We start from the raw sequence: 16,935 nt of genomic DNA on the forward strand, positions 1-16,935 counted from the left end.
GTCTCCCGCGCCTTGATCCAGCAAGGAGGAGGGAGAGGTTCAGGAAGAAGGCTCCAACAGCAGCACGACGGCGTGGTGGTGGTGGAGTGACAGTTCTCCGGCAGGGCTTCGCCAAGCACACGCGGAGGAGGAGAGGTGTTGGGGAGGGGAGGGGTTGCGCCTTGGATGTCGTCGTTGCAGCCCTCCCACCCCCTTCTATTTATAGGGGCAAGGGAGAGGGGGCCGGCCCCCTCCAGATGGATCTAGAGGGGGGGCGGCGGCCAAGGGGGAAGACTTGCCCCCCAAGCCAAGGGGGGCGCCCCCTCCAGGGTTTCCCCCAACCCTAGGCGCATGGGCCCTAGGGGGGTTTGGCGCCCAGCCCACCTAGGGGCTGGTTCCCCTCTATATTCAGCCCATAGGGCCCTCTGGGTAAGGTGGACCCTCGCGGTGGACCCCCGGAACCCTTTCGGTGGTCCCGGTACAATACCGATATACCCCCGAACACTTCCGGCGACCGAATAAGGACTTCCCATATATAAATCTTCGTATCCGGACCATTCCGGAACTCCTCGTGACGTCCGGGATCTCATCCAGGACTCCGAACAACATTCGGTAACCACATACAAATCTTCCTTATAACCCTAGCGTCATCGAACCTTAAGTGTGTAGACCCTACGGGTTCGGGAATCATGCAGACATGACCGAGACACCTCTGTAGCCAATAACCAACATCGGGATCTGGATACCCATGTTGGCTCCCACACGTTCCACGATGATCTCATCGGATGAACCACGATGTCGAGGATTCAAGCAATCCCGTATACAATTCCCTTTGTCAATCGGTACGTTACTTGCCCGAGATTCGATCGTCGGTATCCCAATACCTCGTTCAATCTCGTTACCGGCAAGTCACTTTACTTGTTCCGTAATGCATGATCCCGTGACCAACTACTTGGTCACATTGAGCTCATTATGATGATGCATTACCGAGTGGGCCCAGAGATACCTCTCTGTCATACGGAGTGACAAATCCCAGTCTCGATCCGTGCCAACCCAACAGACACTTTCGGAGACACCTGTAGTGCACCTTTATAGCCACCCAGTTATGTTGTGACATTTGGTACACCCAAAGCATTCCTACGGTATCTGGGAGTTACACGATCTCATGGTCTAAGGAAATGATACTTGACATTAGAAAAGCTTTAGCAAACGAACTACATGATCTAGTGCTATGCTTAGGATTGGGTCTTGTCCATCACATCATTCTCCTAATGATGTGATCCCGTTATCAATGACATCCAATGTCCATGGTCAGGAAACCGTAACCATCTATTGATCAACAAGCTAGTCAACTAGAGGCTCACTAGGGACATGTTATGGTCTATGTGTTCACACATGTATTACGATTTTCGGATAATACAATTATAGCATGAACAATAGACAATTATCATGAACAAGGAAATATAATCATAACCATTTTATCATTGCCTCTAGGGCATATTTCCAACAGTCTCCCACTTGCACTAGAGTCAATAATCTAGTTACATTGTGATGAATCATACACCCATAGAGTTCTGGTGTTGATCATGTTTTGCCCGTGGAAGAGGTTTAGTCAACGGATCTGCGACATTCAAATCCGTATGCACTTTACAAATATCTATGTCTCCATTTTGAACATTTTCACGAATGGAGTTGAAGCGACGCTTGATGTGCCTGGTCTTCTTGTGAAACCTGGGCTCCTTGGCAAGGGCAATAGCTCCAGTGTTGTCACAGAAGAGAGTCATCGGCCCCGATGCATTGGGAATAACTCCTAGGTCGGCAATGAACTCCTTCATCCAGATTGCTTCATGTGCTGCCTCCGAGGCTGCCATGTACTCTGCTTCACATGTAGATCCTGCCACGACGCTTTGCTTGCAACTGCACCAGCTGACTGCCCCACCATTCAAAATATACACGTATCCGGTTTGTGACTTAGAGTCATCCAGATCTGTGTCGAAGCTAGCATCGACATAACCCTTTACGACGAGCTCTTCGTCACCTCCATAAACGAGAAACATATCCTTAGTCCTTTTCAGGTACTTCAGGATGTTCTTGACCGCTGTCTAGTGTTCCATGCCGGGATTACTTTGGTACCTTCCTACCAAACTTACGGCAAGGTTTACATCAGGTCTGGTACACAGCATGGCATACATAATAGACCCTATGGCCGAGGCATAGGGGATGACACTCATCTTTTCTTTATCTTCTGCCGTGGTCGGGCATTGAGCCGTGCTCAATCTCACACCTTGCAATACAGGCAAGAACCCCTTCTTGGACTGATCCATATTGAACTTCTTCAATATCTTATCAAGGTATGTGCTTTGTGAAAGACCTATGAGGCGTCTCGATCTATCTCTATAGATCTTGATGCCTAATATGTAAGCAGCTTCTCCAAGGTCCTTCATTGAAAAACACTTATTCAAGTAGGCCTTTATGCTTTCCAAGAATTCTATATCATTTCCCATCAATAGTATGTCATCCACATATAATATGAGAAATGCTACAGAGCTCCCACTCACTTTCTTGTAAACACAGGCTTCTCCATAAGTCTGTGTAAACCCAAACGCTTTGATCATCTCATCAAAGCGAATGTTCCAACTCCGAGATGCCTGCACCAGCCCATAGATTGAGCGCTGGAGCTTGCATACCTAGTCAGCATTCTTAGGATCGACAAAACCTTCCGGCTGCATCATATACAATTCTTCCTTAAGGAATGCCGTTTTGACGTCCATTTGCCATATCTCATAATCGTAGAATGCAGCAATTGCTAACATGATTCGGACGGACTTCAGCTTCGCTACGGGTGAGAAGGTCTCATCGTAGTCAACTCCTTGAACTTGTCGATAACCCTTAGCGACAAGTCGAGCTTTATAGATGGTAACATTTCCATCTGTGTCCGTCTTCTTCTTAAAGATCCATTTATTTTCTATCGCTCGCCGATCATCGGGCAAGTCTGTCAAAGTCCATACTTTGTTTTCATACATGATCCTATCTCGGATTGCATGGCTTCAAGCCATTTGTTGGAATATGGGCCCGTCATTGCTTCTTCATAGTTCGAAGGTTCACCGTTGTCCAACAACATGATTTCCAGGACAGGGTTGTCGTACCACTCTGGTGCGGAACGTGTCCTTGTGGACCTACGAAGTTCAGTGGTAACTTGATCATGATCGTCATCATTAACTTCCTCTCTAGTCGGTGCAGGCACCACAGAAACATTTTCTTGTGCCGCGCTACTTTCTGGTTCGAGAGGGGTCATCTCATCAAGTTCCACTTTCCTCCCACTTACTTCTTTCGAGAGAAACTCTTTCTCCACAAAGGACCCGTTCTTGGCAACAAAGATCTTGCCTTCGGATCTGAGGTAGAAGGTATACCCAATGGTTTCCTTCGAGTATCCTATGAAGACGCATTTTTCCGACTTGGGTTCGAGCTTTTCAGGTTGAAGTTTCTTGACATAAGCATCGCATCCCCAAACTTTCAGAAATGACAGCTTAGGTTTCTTCCCAAACCATAATTCATACAGTGTCGTCTCAACGGATTTCGACGGAGCCCTATTTAAAGTGAATGCGGCAGTCTCTAAGGCATAACCCCAAAATGATAGCGATAGATCGGTAAGAGACATCATAGATCGCACCATATCCAATAGAGTGCGATTACAACGTTCGGACACACCATTACGCTGAGGTGTTCCAGGCGGCGTGAGTTGTGAAACTATTCCACATTTCCTTAAGTGTGTGCCAAATTCGTGACTCAAATATTCCCCTCCATGATCTGACCGTAATAACTTTATTTTCCTGTCACGTTGATTCTCAACCTCACTCTGAAATTCCTTGAACTTTTCAAAGGTCTCAGACTTGTGTTTCATTAAGTAGACATACCCATATCTACTCAAGTCATCAGTGAGAGTGAGGACATAACGATAGCCACCGCGAGCCTCAACGCTCATTGGACCGCACACATCAGTATGTATGATTTCCAATAAGTTGGTTGCTCGCTCCATTGTTCCGGAGAACGGAGTCTTGGTCATTTTGCCCATGAGGCATGGTTCGCACGTGTCAAATGATTCATAATCAAGAGACTCCAAAAGTCCATCTGCATGGAGTTTCTTCATGCGTTTGACACCAATGTGACCAAGGCGGCAGTGCCACAAGTATGTGGGACTATCATTATCAACCTTACATTTCTTGGCATTCACACTATGAATATGTGTAACATCACGTTCGAGATTCATTAAGAATAAACCATTGACCAGCGGGGCATGACCATAAAACATATCTCTCATATAAATAGAACAACCATTATTCTCGGATTTAAATGAGTAGCCATCTCGCATCAAACGAGATCCAGATACAATGTTCATGCTCAAAGCTGGTACTAAATAACAATTATTGAGGTTTAAAACTAATCCCGTAGGTAAATGTAGAGGTAGCGTGCCGACGGCGATCACATCGACCTTGGAACCATTCCCGACGCGCATCGTCACCTCGTCCTTCGCCAGTCTCCGCTTATTCCGCAGCTCCATATTTGAGTTACAAATATGAGCAACCGCACCGGTATCAAATACCCAGGAGCTACTACGAGCGCTGGTTAGGTACACATCAATAACATGTATATCACATATACCTTTGGTATTGCCGGCCTTCTTATCCGCTAAGTACTTGGGGCAGTTCCGCTTCCAGTGACCGTTTCCCTTGCAATAAAAGCACTCAGTCTCAGGCTTGGGTCCATTCTTTGTCTTCTTCCCGGCAGCTTGCTTACCGGGCGCGGCAACTCCCTTGCCGTCTTTCTTGAAGTTCTTCTTACCCTTGCCTTTCTTGAACTTAGTGGTCTTATTCACCATCAACACTTGATGTTCCTTTTTGATCTCCACCTCCGCTGATTTCAGAATCGAATATACCTCTGGAATGGTTTTCTCCATCCCCTGCATATTGAAGTTCATCACAAAGCTTTTGTAGCTAGGTGGAAGCGACTGAAGGATTCTTTCAACGACCGCGTCATCCGGGAGATTAACTCCCAGCTGAGACAAGCGGTTGTGCAACCCAGACATTTTGAGTATGTGTTCGCTGACGGAACTATTCTCCTCCATCTTACAACTGTAGAACTTGTCGGAGACTTCATATCTCTCGACCCGGGCATGAGCTTGGAAAACCATTTTCAGCTCTTGGAACATCTCATATGCTCTGTGCTGCTCAAAACGCTTTTGGAGCCCCGGTTCTAAGCTGTAAAGCATGCCGCACTGAACCAGGGAGTAATCATCAACACGTGTTTGCCAAGCGTTCATAACGTCTTGGTTTGCTGGGACGGGTGCTTCACCTAGCGGTGCTTCAAGGACATATGCTTTCTTGGCAGCTATGAGGATGATCCTCAAGTTCCGGACCCAGTCCGTATAGTTGCTACCATCGTCTTTCAGCTTGGTTTTCTCTAGGAACGCGTTGAAGTTGAGGTTGACATTAGCGTGGGCCATTTGATCTACAAGACATATTGTAAAGATTTTAGACTAAGTTCATGATAATTAAGTTCATCTAATCAAATTATTAATGAACTCCCACTCAGACAGACATCCCTCTAGTCATCTAAGTGATACATGATCCGAGTCAACTAGGCCGTGTCCGATCATCACGTGAGACGGACTAGTCATCATCGGTGAACATCTTCATGTTGATCGTATCTGCTATACGACTCATGCTCGACCTTTCGGTCTCTTGTGTTCCGAGGCCATGTCTGTACATGCTAGGCTCGTCAAGTCAACCTAAGTGTATTGCGTCTGTAAATCTGGCTTACACCCATTGTATGCGAACGTTAGAACCTATCACATCCGATCATCACGTGGTGCTTCGGAACAACGAACCTTCGCAACGGTGCACAGTTAGGGGAAACACTTTCTTGAAATTTTAGCGAGGGATCATCTTATTTATGCTACCGTCGTTCTTAGCAAATAAGATGTAAAACATGATGAACATCACATGCAATCAAATAGTGACATGATATGGCCAATATCATTTTGCTCCTTTTGATCTCCATCTTCAGGGCGCCATGATCATCATCGTCACCGGCATGACACCATGATCTCCATCATCATGATCTCCATCATCGTGTCTTCATGAAGTTGTCTCGCCAACTATTACTTCTACTACTATGGCTAACGGTTAGCAATAAAGTAAAGTATTACATGACGTTCCAGTTGACACGCAGGTCATAAATAAATTAAGACAACTCCTATGGCTCCTGCCGGTTGTCATACTCATCTACATGCAAGTCGTGATTCCTATTACAAGAACATGATCAATCTCATATATCACATATATCATTCATCACATCCTTCTGGCCATATCACATCACATGACACTTGCTGCAAAAACAAGTTAGACGTCCTCTAATTGTTGTTGCAATTTTTTTACGTGGCTGCTATAGGTTTCTAGCAAAAACGTTTCTTACCTACGCCAAAACCACAACGTGATATGCCAATTTCTATTTACCCTTCATAAGGACCCTTTTCATCGAATCCGATCCGACTAAAGTGGGAGAGACAGACACCCGCTAGCCACCTTATGCAACTAGTGCATGTCAGTCGGTGGAACCTGTCTCACGTAAGCATACGTGTAAGGTCGGTCCGGGCCGCTTCATCCCACGATGCCGCCGAATCAAGATAAGACTAGTAACGACAAGTAAATTAACAAAATCGACGCCCACAACATCTTGTGTTCTACTCGTGCATAGAAACTACGCATAGACCTAGCTCATGATGCAACTGTTGGGGATCGTTGCAGAAATTAAAAAATTTCCTACGCATCACCAAGATCAATCTATGGAGTTTACTAGCAATGAGAGGGAAGTGCATCTTCATACCTTTGAAGATCGCGATGCGGAAGCGTTGCAAGAACACGGATGAGAGAGTCGTACACGTAGCGATTCAGATCGCGGCAAAATCCGATCCAAGCACCGAACAACGGTGCCTCCGCGTTCAACACACGTGCAGCCCGGTGACGTCTCCCGCGCCTTGATCCAGCAAGGAGGAGGGAGAGGTTGAGGAAGAAGGCTCCAACAGCAGCACGACGGCGTGGTGGTGGTGGAGTGACAGTTCTCCGGCAGGGCTTCGCCAAGCACACGCGGAGGAGGAGAGGTGTTGGGGGGGGGAGGGGCTGCGCCTTGGATGTCGTCGTTGCAGCCCTCCCACCCCCTTCTATTTATAGGGGCAAGGGAGAGGGGGCCGGCCCCCTCCAGATGGATCTAGAGGGGGGGCGGCGGCCAAGGGGGAAGACTTGCCCCCCAAGCCAAGGGGGGCGCCCCCTCCAGGGTTTCCCCCAACCCTAGGCGCATGGGCCCTAGGGGGGTTTGGCGCCCAACCCACCTAGGGGCTGGTTCCCCTCTATATTCAGCCCATAGGGCCCTCCGGGTAAGGTGGACCCTCGCGGTGGACCCCCGAAACCCTTTCGGTGGTCCCGGTACAATACCGATATACCCCCGAACACTTCCGGTGACCGAATAAGGATTTCCCATATATAAATCTTCGTCTCCAGACCATTCCGGAACTTCTCGTGACGTCCGGGATCTCATCCGGGACTCCGAACAACATTCGGTAACCACATACAAATTTTCCTGCGTCATCGAACCTTAAGTGTGTAGACCCTAGCTAATAACCAACAGCGGGATCTGGATATCCATGTTGGCTCCCACATGCTCCTCGATGATCTCATCGGATGAACCACGATGTCAAGGATTCAAGTAATCCCGTATACAATTCCCTGCCCGAGATTCGATCGTCGGTATCTCAATACCTCGTTCAATCTCGTCACCGGCAAGTCACTTTACTCGTACCGTAATGCATGATCCCGTGACCATCCTCTTGGTCACATTGAGCTCATTATGATGATGCATTACCGAGTTGGCCCAGAGATACCTCTCCGTCATACGGAGTGACAAATCCCAGTCTCGATCTGTGCCAACTCAACAGACACTTTCAGAGATACCTGTAGTGCACCTTTATAGCCATCCAGTTACGTTGTGACGTTTGGTACACTCAAAGCATTCCTACGGTATCCGGGAGTTGCACGATCTCATGGTCTAAGGAAATGATACTTGACATTAGAAAAGCTTCAGCAAACGAACTACACGATCTAGTGCTATGCTTAGGATTAGGTCTTGTCCATCACATCATTCTCCTAATGATGTGACCCGTTATCAATGACATCCAATATCCATGGTCAAGAAACCGTAACCATCTATTGATCAACAAGCTAGTTAACTAGAGGCTCACTAGAGACATTTTATGGTCTATGTGTTCACACATATATTACGATTTCCAGATAACACAATTATAGCATAAACAATAGACAATTATCATGAACAAGAAAATATAATAATAACCATTTTATCATTGCCTCTAGAGCATATTTCCAACATGATCTTACCTGCTCATGTCAAAAGGAAAGCGACAACCATCATAGGCAAAGATGCAGGATTTGGACTTTAACTCAAGTTAACTGCGCTATATAAGTCTACTTGGCAAAATATTTGTTTTTCTTGACCATATAAAAAGCTCATTTCCCATACAAAATCGTGAACTAAAACAAGATATTTCAGTTCAAACTTCTAATTAAGATTGACCACCAATGGCAGGCTACTGACATGAAAAAGATTGAGGACTTCAATCCACAATTAGAAGACAACGTGTGAGTAAGCAGGTATCATCCTTGACAACAAGCAAACATCACATGTAAGATCCGATGTAACTCTTGGATTACCTATAAAACAAAACAATTTGTAACATCTGATCATGTCATGTGTTCTCTCTCAGGAAAAGGAAGACTAATTATCCACTGAGTTTCAATACCGAAAGAAAATATGATGTTCCAAAAAAGGAAGATTCATTTATTTCCAAAGAAAGTTCAGAACCCGAGTTTCATAGTGCAATCATAAGACATATTCAAATTGAACTCAGCAACCGACATAAAAAATCAATAGCATTTTAAATCTTAGACTCTTAATACATACCCAATTAAGGTGTGGAAAAAAATCGTTATTATATTGATTTGTCCAAACAAATGAGGAAAACATTCAAGAGCCCTGCATGTAAAGAGGAAAAACCGTTATTATATTGATTAAACAAGAAAAGTAGGCCATTTCTGGGATATATATATATATATATATAGAGAGAGAGAGAGAGCACAAACTGATACAGAACAAATAAATACTAATTGTTTCACAAAGTTAGTTAGGTACCATAAGCAAATGATACTTATTAATTTATAATCTATCCTAGCCTAAACTGATAATTAATTAAAAGAAGCAAAATGATTAAGCAGATGAGATTGGATGAGGGTGTACTGTCATTGCCTCATTGGGGCCATGGAAGTGGACGGAGAACTCTTGGCCCACGCAGCTCTCTCCGGACACGCCGCTGCGGTCGCCGTTCTGCTGCACGAGCAGCAGCAGCGTGCCAGGGACTGCCCGGACCAGATCCTGCTCTCCCGCTCCCGCAGCACGTCGCTGATAACCTCATTGAGCCGGATCCGCGTGGCATTGCTCAGCCAACCCAGCACGACCAGGACACACCACCGCTTGTCCGCATCGCACGTCGGCACCGCAAACGGACGTGGCGGGGTTTGTGCACAAGGCCCTCGGCACGGCGGTGCTCGACCCGCGCTTTGGCGTCGAGGCGGAGCCGCACGGCCTTGAAGGCAGACACGTCAAACAAGGACGTCGACGAGCTCCTGGACGCCGCAGCTAGGAAGACGGTGACGGCGCCGTGGACCACTCCAGCAGGATATGGCGTTAGATGAAAGAATCAAATTATGGGTTGCAAGAAATCCCATAAGATCAACTCGAGAAGGATAGATCATTGCAACATAGCAGTGATTTCCTGTCAAAATGAAGCTTCTTCTCTATGTCCTCCATTTCGTAGCAAATGACATAACCACCGTCCCCTAATTTGAGAGCGAACATGAGCAAATCACAAGAATTTAAGCTACAAAAACAGGACCACTTTGCAACAACAACAATAGTAAATGGCAGACATCTAAAATTTCTTTATAATTATAGTAAAACATCATAAACCAACAGTTTTCAGCCGATCAGCTGTACCTATGAAGACATCTCTGTAAACTGTCCTTGCCCCAAAAAGAAAAGCATCTGAATCTGATGTAAAACAGCCTTCCTAAAATAACATAACAATAAATAAGTAACATACATGACATTCAGGTTGTTAGGAGAAGTATTGTACTTATGCACAATATCTAACAACCACACCACGGAAAATTATAAGCCAGAACTTCATATGCCCATACAATTTGTATTTGCTTAAAAAAACAAAGCAAATGAGTACACGGAGTATTGGTTAAAACACATCTAAACAGAGATGATATCTGCCCAAACAATACATCCACTTACAACAGAGCAAAAGGAAAGAAAATTACACACGATTAAGCAGTATATATCATTCATGTTGTGCACAGCGAGCCGACTAACTAACAGTGTGGTAACTAAATCATTCAATCCCTGAGACTAATTAGATGTCACTTTGTTTGTCTGCCAGTAGCTATTAGTAAATCAAACTATTAATCAAAGGAAATATTTAAGCAGCGCAATTACCTACCAGATCATTGTACTTACACTGCCTAATCGATCACTCTATAGGAGATACTATTAAGATTATTGAACATATGTTGAAGTATATGGAGTACATCATTTACAGGAATTGGCTTGTTACCATGTACGTTCTTCTGCTGCTTCCTGTACATGGCCGTCCATGTAAGTGGTTGCGGAAACAGCACTTGCCCTTTGAGTTGGAGAAAAGGAAGACTTGATTTTGGGTACGCACAAAGAATGTGCAGCACAATTTTAGCAAACTTCTACTTATTTCATTCCATTCACACTAATGATATGTGTACAAAAGTTACTTGAGATTCTGAACGATGAATCCGATACCCTTCTCAGGTATATCTTGGCACCACTGAAACGGCAGAGCTCTGTCTTGTATAAACACAATTGCAGGTACAAGTAAGATTGTAGCAAGCAGTTTTATAAATCTTTAACATTCCCACACAGAATTAAAGAGAGTAGCATACTTGAGAACCATCTTCTCCGCCCTGACAAACTTTCAAATCTCTTCCTATAAATAAAAAAATACAAAGATATCATCACTCAAAATATCAGTCAATATTATGAAATATTGCCTCTAATAACACAGCTTGAGAGACGACGCCTCACTGCAAGGACACATCGAAGAGACTAACAAACCGAACTGAATTATAGTGCATCATTATAAGTTTTATTAAACAACAGGAACAACTCATAGGAACAATGTACAGAGCTGGGGACATGGAGAAAATTTCACTCACAAGAGTAAATTAAACATAACCACAACACTCTTGAGACAAACCTAACCTAATTTATCAAAGTCAAAATGTCTATTTTTTTGTCCAATACTACAAACAAGCTTACCTAGATGGGGTTCTACTGGAACAACATGAAACATCAAGTGTACAGTGTCAAGTAATGCACACACATTGCCAGGTTCAACAACTAACCAAAAATTCAGACATTTAGTAGTAATCAACACATACATTTTCTCTTACAAAACGTGGCAAAGCAATTGACAGTTTCTTTTGGTAACTGGGTTTGGGTATGAACTCGATGATGAATGGTTGACCAATATAAATTTGTTCAAGGAATTTATTTGGCATTAGTAGGGTATAAGTGAATCTTCCCCTGATTAAAATGGGAGTAAGAAATACCATGTACCCACTTTTCTCTTCTATGTTGTTTCTTCCTTCTTTTTTTGAAATGAAAACATGGTTGCAAATGTATGAAATAAACAGTGATGCGAATAACACGTGCCTAGATTCAAAGAAGAACAAGCATCTACTGAAGTTTTTCGTGCAATAGTCACAGCTTGAGAACGAGCATGGCGATATTAACTCATAATTTGAGCTATTGACTTACAACTGTGGGAAAGTATAAGGGCATGTGACATGTGGATCATGGATGCAATCAATTATCCCAAAGTCAGCTACTTATTTGCATTTCATTCAGTTACCTCAAATTGTCGATCCGCCGTTGATAGGAGCCTCGGCAGGAGAATTGGTAGGCGTCAGACTTTTTTATTTTTGAGGCAAAAATGTCGAGCGGCATCAAACTCTTCTCAGCAATGCCAACAAAAATCACGCTAGGCAAGTAGCACCACATTGGACACGTCCTTAGAAAAAACAAAAATAATTCCTTTCAGCAACAAAAAGAAAAACTTGATCGTCTGGTGCTGGTGACATAGCAAAAACAAAATATGATCTCCATGCTTTTTTTAGATGTATCTCCAGAGTTTATATTGACCATATATTGTTCTCAACAGACAAACTAATCTCAAGGTTTTCACGAGTAAAACTTGAAACGACTGAAACCAACAAATCCTAATTCACAAGAGCCCTGTGCTTTCCACTATTGTTTATACAGCACCATGTTCCCTTGGGGACTCGACACAATACTGAACAAAGAGAGCAAGTTGGGCGGTGCCAGGTAGGAGGCACCCCTTCCATTTTCTTTTTTATAGTAGGTATTACTATTGCATCATAGGCATATTAAGCAGCAAGAAGCCAACATAAACCAGGAACAAAACTGAAAGTTCATTAGACACTTGATGGAATGAGTCTACAATTATTTTCTTGATTCATGTGCATATAGCAGTAAAAAATCAAATAACCAAATAGATTAGATGTGCTACAGATGAATAGAAACTGGAACATGTTTTCAGTAGACATGTAAATTCAGTTGCATTAAATTATTGTTTCATTATAGAGAATGGTTTCAGAAAAGGAGGATGCATGTTAATCAAAATGCAGTCAAATAAATCTGATGGAATGTTTGACAAAAAAATAAACACAAGACTCCTTCCTGGTGAAAGTACAATTCAAAAATTTATACAAAAGTAGGCTAGTTCTCTTGAAAACTGAAAACATAGTGTGAATCAAGCTGCTCTCTGAATATACTGGCCTTTGACATGGTATGACAGCAATCACAAGAAAGAAGAGAAAATAAAGAAAAGGAGCCTCACCTCATGGTCGCAGCCGAGCAACCGCTGCTCGAAGAACATCTCCCTCTTGCTCGTCGTCAGGCAGTTGGCCCACTCCAAGGCCACGTAATGACCAGCACGATCCGCGAGAACCCTACAAAATCAATGAGTTCAGGGACAGGGGCAAGATCTTAGCATAAAACGACCAACGAATCAGAGAAATCACCGCACCTCTGAGCATACTTGCAGCAGCCCATCATTGTCACGACGTTTGTGCGTGGCTACATCCTAAATATGTCGAAGCATTCAACTTTGGTCTTAATCCAAATACTAGCATCAGTTAGATTTTACAAATGAGTAGTGCTTTTCCTGTTAAATATTAGCATGGAGCAACCGACAATAGTACAAGTATTCTGCTGTAGTGCAACTACAATCTGAAAAACTTCAAGGGAATTTTACAGCAAAGCCAGCATTTTGATTGAAAAAATAGCATTTCAAAAGCAATAGTGCAGATTTCTGAGTATAGTACAATGCAAATTTCAATTAGCCTTTTAGTGGAACATATACATGGAGTTCCTAGGGAACATATACAGATTCTAGTATTCGTTTCCAAAGTACACCAAGTGGTACTTTCTGAAGACGCAGATGATTATGAAACAGTAACCCTGGATCAGGTTTGTGTGCTAAGCTCTTAATCCTAACAGGCATTCCCCAAATAAGAATAAAAGATCCTACTGCCGCAACATGCATCCACGGACATTGCTCAAGAAAAAAAAATATGGGAACTTCCACAAGCATGGCGGCCTGACAGGGGAATCCATCTGATTCTTGAAACGAAGCTATCAGCATAAATCTCCAGAATCCATCAAACCCAAGCCTAGATTAACCAAATTAATTTGGCCATGGCACAAGAAGAGGCAGGGGAAGGAGTAACCTCATACCTTACAGGGAGAACAAAACCAGATCAGGTCCGGCGGGACAACGTCGATGGCGGGCTGAGGACGAGGGCGCGTCCCCTTCTCCTCCCACTCGCACCTCAGATCAGGCAGGACGATGGCGACGGCGGCGTAGCAGCGGGCCCCGTGCTCCTTCTTCAGAGGAGGGGACAGGCAGTCAAGGAGGAGGGGACGGCGGAGGCCCGAGCTTGGCTAGGAGAGAGAGAGGAGAAGTGGCTACATATCATGGATGTCTTATCCTGTTCACCGGTGGTGATTGCAACCTCCTTGAGCTTCAGAGTGGGAGCTGTTTGGGCCTCTTCCTCGCCCGGGCGGACTTCTGTGGCGAGGTGGGATGTGGCGGCGCGGGGGGAGGGGAGGGCAGAGGCGAGGGCGAGGTAGACGAGGAGGTTGCGTGCGAGCGCCAGGGGAGGGTGTATCTGGGGGAGAATTCCTCGCGTGGGTCCAGTGCCGACGTGGAATACGCGAGCTCGATCTGACTGGCCGTGCAGCGCACAAAGTCCTGCTCCCACGACGCGATTGGGCATCCGCAAATATCTCTGGATCTAACTGAATACGTGGCAGTCGCGAGAAAGCGTCTTGTACAATGCGAGATGCTTAAGGAAACACCGGTGCTTAAGAAACACCCGGTTTATTTTTCTAAGCACCTCCCATTGTACAAGGCCTTATTGTTTTAGATTTTGCCTATTCCCATGCCCTTGCCTGTTACGATCGCCATCATCATCTCTGATCTTGGGACTCGGCATTGCAGTCACACGTACGAGAAAGTCCAATCCTGGTTGATAATTAATTATTTTAGTATATTTTTATTTTGTTTAATCACATTTGATTACAATTTTACCACTATAATGAAGGTACTCTCCCCTATTTGGAGGTGGTACTCCTTAAATTTTATGTGAGAGTACCATATAAGATTGACTATTAGCTAGATTAGGATGGATGGGTGGCTCACAACAATTTTGAGGTACTGTAAAAGACCTTGGTTCACATGGAGTAATTAGAATCAACCAAAAACATGTTAAAATTCCTCCAAACCAAAGAGAACCTAACATGACAATGACATGCAAGATACTCAAGGGAGGACTTTTCTTCCTAGTTGAAGAGTCTTTGCCTACTCAAACTATTTTATACCCTAATTAAAATGTGAGTATTTCACATGACTTCGATAGGACAATACAAGCCAAAATGAAGGAATACAAGTCTCCTATTTTCTTTCAAGATTGTCATTTGCAAATACATGAATTATTTTAGCCATGTACAAATATGCAATGACATTATACCTGTTTCAAAATTCTGTCTTAATTTCATGTACTATAGCCTAGTGAAACTTGTACTTTTCAGCCTGTTACCATATGGTAGGTAGTAAACGGGAGAGGATTTGCAGCACGGAGGCGCGGGGCACTGAGTCCCTCGTGTGTGATTTTTCTTTTGGCTTTTCATTTTCAAACTTTCATATCTTTTGAATAAAAAGTTTAAATTAAGTTCCATTTTCATATTCGTGTTTCTTGTGTTGAGGGCTTGCAAATAAGATCCATTTTGAATATGTTTGACAAATTTTAAAAATAAATGTTAAGTTCCAGCTCTTGAAACATAGTACGCACGACCGATAAAATCTCGATTTTTTTGCCTAAGACCCACAAAAATATGCTTTCAATTTTATCTATGAAACTTGAGAAAAGCGAGAGTGAAAATCACAAGTATCAGATAAAAAATTATAAGTTTTAACGATTAAAACTTAAAACTTATTATGCACTCATGCAGGATCCAACTACTTCGCCAATCCCGAGGCAATCGAATGGTCGGGCAGGGCTTGGCAGCTGTGTGCCCCTGCGAATTTCCGGTAGTAAACTCTTAGTCTACATGATCAGGAAGGAGGTACAACCATAGGATGAGGCTCGACCTAAATATGAGAGTGGTGGGGCTCGTTTTCTGCTCGGCCACGATCGCCTTTGTAAGTGGAGCAGTATCATAGTGATTGAGCATCCATTGAAAACAAATGGAAACCATGCATGGCTATGGCTGCATATGCATCGTATTTATCCTCAAAGTGGAAAGCGCCAAATGGGAAGTTGACTGCAAGTTCAGTACGTTCTTATATGTACACTAGTAGAAAAATGGTCAAATGTGAAGCACATTAGTGCCGGTTTGATTTTGGATCGGCACTAATGTGTCCATTAGTGCCGGTTCCAACGGCTAGGCGGGCGGAGATCATTAGTACCTGTTCGTGAGCAACCTTTTGTACCGGTTCGTTTCACGAACCGGTACTAATGATGCTGCGTCAGGCTGTGGTCAGGCTGGGGCCCCACGGGCACCTTTAGTACCGGTTCGTGCCATGAACCGGTACTATAGTTTCTTAGTAAGCTGTTTTTTAGTCCCACCTCGCGAAGAGAGAGGCACTAGAAGCGGTTTATAAGCCCTGAGTGCAGAGACGATGAAGGAGAGGCGCAATGCTCATCTACACGTTGCTTAGCTTTAAGCCTTGAGGAATAGTGTAGACTGCACGGAGCTATGTGCAGTGCAGTTTGCACTATTCCGAAAGGCTTGAAGCTAATTAACGAGCATTGTGCCTCTTTTTTATCTTTAATAACTTATTATAACTCCGGACTTCTTGTGTTACGGCAAAAACTGGACACACTTCGTGTACAAACTGGACAATCTCTTTCGAATTATCAGGGTTTCTGACGAGAACTCATCTGTTACATGGGCACTTCATTTTTTTAAACTTATTACAATTCCAGATTTTTTTGTGTTCCGTACACACCATTCAAAGTGACGTCATCAATTTCCAACACGTTCTGACATCATTTGCTGTTTTTCAGTTATTTGAACTCCAGCCAATTTTTGCATTCAATATGCATCATTCAAAGCGACGTCATCAATTTCCAACACGTTCGGACATCATTTGTTGTTTTTCAGTCATTTACCGATTTGTTTAGAGACCTAAATGACGGTGAAATTGAAAAT

At 43.8% G+C, this 16,935-nt stretch overlaps 1 non-coding gene across 10 annotated transcripts; it reads right to left on the reverse strand.

Moving 5' to 3' along the window:
* Positions 1-8,491: 8,491 nt before the first annotated feature.
* Positions 8,492-14,349, reverse strand: LOC109749677 (uncharacterized). Of its 10 annotated transcripts, none has more exons than XR_012204326.1 (11): positions 14,192-14,349; positions 13,957-14,106; positions 13,247-13,303; positions 13,058-13,169; positions 12,050-12,208; positions 11,079-11,122; positions 10,721-10,979; positions 10,096-10,168; positions 9,349-9,938; positions 9,007-9,078; positions 8,492-8,756 (listed from the first exon to the last, which is right to left on the reverse strand). It is a non-coding gene; the product is annotated as an uncharacterized protein (transcript). The 10 variants fall into 10 exon arrangements; XR_012204327.1 differs by having other exon boundaries at positions 13,247-13,332; XR_012204323.1 differs by having other exon boundaries at positions 13,247-13,345.
* Between the last annotated feature and the right edge of the window lie 2,586 nt (positions 14,350-16,935).

Source organism: Aegilops tauschii, chromosome 3 (genome assembly GCF_002575655.3).
Source record: "Aegilops tauschii subsp. strangulata cultivar AL8/78 chromosome 3, Aet v6.0, whole genome shotgun sequence".
Taxonomy (NCBI): Eukaryota; Viridiplantae; Streptophyta; class Magnoliopsida; order Poales; family Poaceae; genus Aegilops; species Aegilops tauschii.